Source organism: Sylvia atricapilla, chromosome Z (assembly GCF_009819655.1).
Source record: "Sylvia atricapilla isolate bSylAtr1 chromosome Z, bSylAtr1.pri, whole genome shotgun sequence".
Lineage (NCBI taxonomy): Eukaryota > Metazoa > Chordata > Aves > Passeriformes > Sylviidae > Sylvia > Sylvia atricapilla.
Window position 1 is genome coordinate 2,718,009 of NC_089174.1, and position 7,416 is coordinate 2,725,424.

Here is a 7,416-nt window from a genome sequence, read left to right on the forward strand (position 1 = left end):
CGTTCAAACCTTGAGGGAGGGGGGGAGGAAAGAAGGAAGGAGGGAAACAAAAACCAAACACAAGCAGCGGGGGGAGGGGAAAGAAAACGGCAGCAGGGGCAGCCAGAGAACAAAGCAAAGCAAAGCGAAGCAAAGCCAGGGCAAAGGCAGCCAAGCTAGCAAAAAAAAGGGCTGAAAACCGGAAAGGAAAAAAGAAAAAAAACTGCAGGCACCTGCCCAAGAGGGAGGGGCCAGCTGGGAGACATAACAATGTATCCAAGATATGGGATGGATATATGGGATAGGAAGCAGGTCAACCCAGAACACTTTCGAAATAAAATGAGCAGCTCTTTAGTAGTATATATAACAAATCAAACAAAAAACAACAACTAGAGCATTAATAACAAAAATAGTACCAAGAACCTCGAAGACTTTGCTTCACAAAAACCCAGGGCAGTTATGTCTTGGTGCCTGTGTTGGATCCTCAGAGCACCAGGCTGGAAACAGTGGAAGGTCCTGGGCTGGTGGCTGGGATGGCAGGATGTCCCTGCAGGCAGGGGCAGGGTGTCCCAGCAGGGCAGGGGGTGCGGAGTCACGCTGTGGCAAGAGGAGCAGTGCTGACCAAACCGTGAAGGCAGGGCAGGGCTGGCCCAGCTCTCACAGGGCGGCAGAGAAACTCAGAATTCCAGGGTGAGCAGATGATGGCAGATTTCCCAGGACTGGACCCCTCCAGAGTGAACTCTTCTAGCAGCGAGCAACAACCCCGCCGTTTCTCTCTGAATGCTGAAAAACAGAGTCCCAGGCTGCCTCAAGCTCTGTCCTTTACCTGCCCCAAAACTCGCCTCATCTCCCCCTCAGAGCTTTGACCACCCCTTTCTTCTTGTTAAGTAGTGTTAAGTAGTATCAACACTTAGTTTCCTTGGTAACTTAGGGGGAAAAAATGCTTTAGAGTCCAAAGGAGCAAACCTAACCCCCAACACAATACCTGTCTGCAGAACTGCCAAGGGAAGGTCCTGCCGCCCAGAGCTGAGCCCAAGGTGTCCCTGAGGGTTTGTCACATCCTCTGCCTCCTGTGGTAGTGCTCCCTCAGAGCACAGCAGGAGGCATTGCAGCAGTTTGGCACCACGGGAAGGCAGAGCGTGACCTTCTACTGGTATCTCCACTCCAGGGCTACGGAACACTTCCAGGCCAGCAAGGACTAATTCTGCAGCTCTGGGTTTACAGTTGTTGTTGGCCATGATGTGACAGCCTCTGCCACCAAGCAAGAGTGTCTGCAGGGGTGGGATGGTGTAGAGATGCCTCTCAGATAACAGAGAGTTTGCCTTCAAACAGCATTTGGCAGAGTTAATGAAGGGGTGGTAAATCACTTTGAAGAGAAAAGATTCTAAAACCTGTGAAACCAAGAGACTGTAGGAGTGAAGAGGGAATGGGAAAGGGAAAAGAGGAATGGGAAAAGCATAGTGAAAAAAAGGAAAGAGAAAGGGAGAGAAGAAGAGGATAGAGTCCTTGGAAATTCTGATTTTATTTAAAGTCCATTTTCAGACAACATATATATTTGTTATAATAAACAGCTCTTTCTCACATGCTTAGGCTTTCTAGCTCTTGATATTAACTAAACCCAGTGAATTGTAAAAGAGATATGGAAAAAATCAGTAAAAAGTTTTTCCTTTGAGACCAAATCTCTGTCACAGACTGAGTGCTATAGTTAATGGCTTCTGAACATTCACAGCATTGAACAATCAAAGCATTAAAATAATTAAACAGGGCTCTTAGAATCCAGCATAAGTTGCACTGTTAAGGAGATTAAACAGAGATTTACATTGTGCTGTGTGGTTTTTATAGTTTAGAAACCAGAAGCTTAATAACAGTATTTCATGCACACACAATAACGTCAAAAATTACAGCCCCTTTGTCCTGATAAGTATTTGCTGCAGCAGCCACCCTTCTTTTCAGTAAAGATGTGTTCAAAGCCCTTTTTCCCCCTTTTCTGTTGAAAACTGTTGCATATCAAAAAAAGTATTAGTCCCATATGTAGTGTTTTCTTCCTGTAAAGGAATAAGCTCCAGTCTCCAGGCAAATATAAGAGGATACAAGATTCCAGAAGTCACAGTGTTCATGACTCTGACTCAAATTCAGTTTTGACTTGCGAAGAATTTAAAATCTAGCTGAGAATAACACGGCCTCACCTCTCCTTAGTGATATGTGAAAGGCCAGAAGAAGGAAAGAGATTCGGACTTGTTCTGCTGGTTCTTGTTGAAATGAATATGTAATAGAAAATTATTGTTTTTGGGAAAAAACAGTTTAAATTACACAACAGTCTCTTGCCTTGGTGAGCTTTTAGTCCTCTGTGATACATTTCACTTCAATATAGACTTCAGGTGGTTTGTTGTTTTCTTTTCCTTCCTACAAAACACCAAGAGATCAAAATTCTTGGTAAAAACAGGACTTTCAATCAAAGCCATAGAGAAGCTCTGCAGGGCTTCCTCCTAGACACAGATAAAATATTATGGGGATCTTATCACATCCTATTCTCAAACTTTTGGCATCAGATTCTACTCTGCAGCACCATGACTTCCTTGCAGTGTGAAAGAAGGAACAAATCAAACTTTTCGAGCTGGTCCTACCATTAAAAACAGAGTTCTTCCCACCAGAAAATTTTTTCCTGTGATCTGCAATCCTCACTGTTTATTTCTAAACAATGGGGTTTTTATTATTTTTAGGTTTAAATCAGTTCTCTATAATTTTATGAGCTTTTATACCTTTCTATCTGTAAATGTTGAATACCACTCTCTACTCATCATTACAACTACCCAGCAATCCCTTTTGACTCTTCTCTCCATCTTCTTGCAGAAGGTCAGGTCACTGTGGGTTTTTTATACCAATAAAAATCCCACGTTGTTCAGATCCCAGGTGTGATGGGCAAGCACAGCAATCTCTGCTGACACAGAGATTGAAGACAAACCCCTCTACTGTCTCTGAAAAACAAAAGAGAGGAGGAAGTTTCTACTCGCTGGAAGGCTTTTGTTTACATTGAAGGATTCTGCCTCTTCCTTTCTCAGCAGCAGCTCAGCAGCCGGATGCCAAGAAGGACAAGAGAGGGACAGGTGGTGGATTTGTCTGACAATTTAACATTGTGCACAGGAGCTGAGTCTGTTGATAACATCTCTGCAATGGCAGGTCCTTGCTGAGGATGAAGAGCTGTGTCACTTGTGTTTAGTTTGCATCGAATCAATGGCACAGAGGGTTCTCATCCAGCAGATGTGGCCCCTGTGACAAGAGTCTGTCCATCCCTCAGGGGGGTTTGTACCCAGATGTGGGAAATGGATTTGGAGAGAATTCTTAAAGCCTGAGAGAAGGCTCACATAGTGTGTATCTGGGGCATAATCCAACACACAGGGACAGTGTTGCTCTTGGCAGCAGACCACAATTTGTCCTCATGTCAAAAAATCCAGGCCAAAATTACTTCTTAAAGTAACATTTTCCTTTTGCTCTCAAACCAAACATTTAGATATAATGGTATGATCGAAAGAAATATGATTCCCTCTTCTCTATCAGGACAGGTGTAAAATCCTACTACATCCAGACAGCAAGGCACTGATGTCACTTCCACTGTGGAAATGACTTGCAGGAGCAAGTAAAGTAATTTCTGTGCTGGAACAGTGATGTTGTGTCGCCCTAAATCAGTGTGATGCCTGAAGGGTTTTGTACCAGGTTTGCACCTGAGTTGGTGCTGAAGAAGTTTATACGGTCCAACATGAATCTAAAGTTCCCCTAGGCTTACAGCTAGGGAGCATTAATTAAATGGTCCTTCCAACCCATAGGACTTAAGAGAAATGTTGGCATTTCTGCTCTCCTTCAATGTTTGCAGTATAGCAACATATTTGATGAGATCTTTCAATTGCAGCTCTGAATTCTGGCCAGAATAAGACCTGTGAATTGTTGTTGTGCATTTCAAATTGTGGAGGTCAGTATCACTGTAACTTATATGTTTCCATTTCCATCTGTAACTTTGTACTTGTCTGTGATAAGTGTTAATGTATCTCATCAGTGTTAATTCCAGCTGTAGCTTTGTAGGAGTAGTTACTACAAGTGTTGTAGAGTTGTGATTGCAAGTTTGTAGAAATTGTCACTATAAGTTTTAAATAGTAGGAGTGTCAGAAGTTACAGTTCAAGAGTTGTTAGACTATTTGCCAGGCTGCCAGCAGAGAGAGACAGAGAAGAAAGAAGGGATCCTTCCTCCCCTGCAGCAGCACCCGAATCAGGACGTCACTCCGGGTCAATAATTGGTGGACCTAACTGACCAATCATTCAAAGGCGGGAAAAAATGATTGGTCCAGAGGAGCTGCTGCTAAAGACCAATGAGACTCCAGAAAAGGAGCCAATCACCTTGAGGATCTAAAATCCACCAATCACGAGAAGAAGGGAGAAGATAAAGGCGGCTGACAGTCTGCGGGATGGCCTTTTCTCTGAGGGACACTGTTGCTTAAAGAAGCAAGTGCCTGTATGGTACCATACGTAGTTTGTTACTCTGGATTGTCTTAAGGGGTTTGGGACAAGCCTCATCCTTTTGCTGTTCCAATAGTCTTTTTGTTAGAAGAAACGATTGGCCAATTTTTTTTCTAATTCTGGATTTTCGGCCTCGTTTATAACACCAGCATGGGCAGGGCCTGCTCCTGCCCAGCCAGGCCCGGCCCAAAGCCAAAGCCCAGGCCAACCTCACCCCACCTGCCTCAGCAGCCCTGTGGCCTCACCCGGGCTCTGGGCTGGCAGCAGCAGCTCCCTGCTGGAGCTGGTGGCCTTCAGCTTCTGCCTGCTGCCTCCTGTCAGTCTCCGCCTGCCCTCAAGGTCTGCAGGGCAGCTGTGGCCAAAGTGGAGCCTCTGGAATTGGTTCCAAGGCCTGGCAGAGCTGCAGGCCCGGAGCCGTCTGTGCTCCCTGCTGGCCCCTCCATCCCCTCAGCCCCACCGTCCCCTCGGCAAAGCCCCGGCTGCCTTTGGATTCTTCAGCCCCTCACAGTCCTCTCACCCCACTCCATCCCTTCTGACCCATCCCGGCCCCTTAGAGCCACCAGCCCCTCAGCCTGTGCCACTTCCCTGTCACCTCAGTGCCACCATGGCCCTCTGCTCCCCCACAGCCCTCAGTGCCCCCAGCAGCTCAAGGTCACCGTACCTGCAGGGTCAGCGCCTCCTCAGCCCCCTCAGCCCCCTGTGTGTCCCCGTCCTTCAGCAGCTCCTCAGGGGACAGTGCCTGGGGCCACCGGCAGCTCCCAGCGCTCCAGGGACACCAGGGCTGGAACTGCTGCTCCGCCCGGCCGCCAGCTCGGACCCAGCCCAGCCACAGGGGACACAGGGAGGAAAGCAGGAAAATCAAAACGTGCAAAAGGCAGCCAAGGGGGGAAGAAGTAAAAATGCAGCCTAGGCCTACACAAACATCAGTCTATCCATCTAAACATCCATATAACTCTAACTACATCATTATGCAGATTTATAGCTATAATTTTGTGTATCTGTAAATATTACTATAGAGATGTATAAACATGTTATGTAAAGCTAGAAGTGTAATACCCTATATTTAAATGGAATTCTATCATATCTATAAGTCTGCATATGCATTTTATGCAGATCTGTTACTATAAACATACAGATGTATAAACACAACTCCATAAATCTACAAATGGAAAGATATGTATACATAAATATAACTTCAGATCTATACATTGATGTATAAACACAGGTATTGCACCTGCCCGATGATCACAGGCTCTCCCTCAGTCTCTTCTTCCCATACAGGGCAGCCCTCCCGGCAAGGTAGATCAGATGGATGGATATCGGGGAAACAAAGGGAATGCTGGGTGCTCAATACTGGCCTTTGTGCATCTTTTGCTTTGGAAGTAACTCTCCCTCTATCAAAGACTCTGAAAGATGCTGTGAAACCTAGGACGTTCTCCTGGGTCAAAAAGCAGTACAGAATCCTCTGGCTGGCCAAACCCTGTTGTTCAAGGGATCTGAGGGTAAAACCGAGAGTGCCCCAAGCACTGTGCACTCCAGCCTTACCCCAGCTGAGCACTCTGATGGCACCAAAGTAAAGGAAACCACACCAGGAAAATGGCCCAAAGCACTGCACAGAACCAAGAGAGAAAGTGCTATTGGAATAACAGCTGAAATCACTCCTAACGAATCTCTCCATGTCTTTGCACATTTATTAGACATGTCCAGGGCTCTTGTGTATGTACATTTATCTCAGCCTTTATTCTCCTTTGGACAGAGTCCAACTGGCAGGATCTGCCCACCACCAGCAGCTGCTCCAAGGTGGGAGTGAACACGGCTTCTCCACCTGGCAAACCAACATTCCAGGTGGTGCCAATTGCCAGACGCTTCAGTGTCCCAGGTGAAGCCAAGGCAGGAGCAGGTTGAGAGGTGCTGGCACTGCTGCTGCTCTGTGCCAGAGAGCCCTGGCTGGGCAGGGCACGGCGCCCACTGCACTGCGGGCTCTTTCCTCTGCCAGAGCCAGGCACACCTGGGAACAAGTCATGATGACTTGTGGGGAAACCAAGGCCTTTCTGGGGGCTGCACTGCTCTGCACACCTTCAGGTCACCTGCAGTGCAGCGCTTTGCCCCGCCCCAAGGTTGTACAAGATGGAAACAGCTGGAGAAGGTTTCATTTCAACCTTTCTTCCCTGCACAACACAAATGGCCAAAAGGAAAGTTCCCAAGCAGGGCCTGATCCCTGCTGCCAGCTCAGTGTGACCAAGGAGGCATTACTGTCTTTTGGCACTGGGTGAGTGGGGAATCACTTCCCTAAGACATGCACACCCATGTGTTTGTATCCATGGAACTAAGACATACTCATGATATGGCTGAAACTCACAGGTGAGGCATTTGTATTTAGGCAGAGTGACATAGAATCCCATTGCTATCAATTACAAAGTAATTGACATGTTTAAATCACTTTTCCAAAGTTACTGACATTTAGAGGAGGGGTGTCTTAATGGTCTTTAGCAGTCGTCTGGTGAAGACGTCATTCCTCAAATTCTCCTCCTATGGTCAAGAGGCTCCTAAAACTACTTTCTTCTCCTTGAATGCATTGAAACTGTCTTCCTAGTAGCCCCACTTTCTTTTTTTTCAAGGCTGAGGTTCCTAATCACTAGTGTGAGGGAATGCTGGACTAAGCACTGCATGATAAAATTTAAGGAATTTATAAGTTGTTGCACTTAAAGCTTGAGGAATTCACAAATCATTGCAGGTAACAACTTCCCCAGTATCTCTTGTTCCTTTTCTGGGCATCAAACACAAGCATTTGATGATCACGGAGCCCAAGGCCATGTCCAACCCTCCAGTCACCCACCAGCCCTTCTCTCTTCACAAACAGCAGCTCCAGAAGTGCCTTCCCTCACTGGCTCAGTCACCAGCTGTGTCAGAAGTTCTCTGTCCCACACTCCA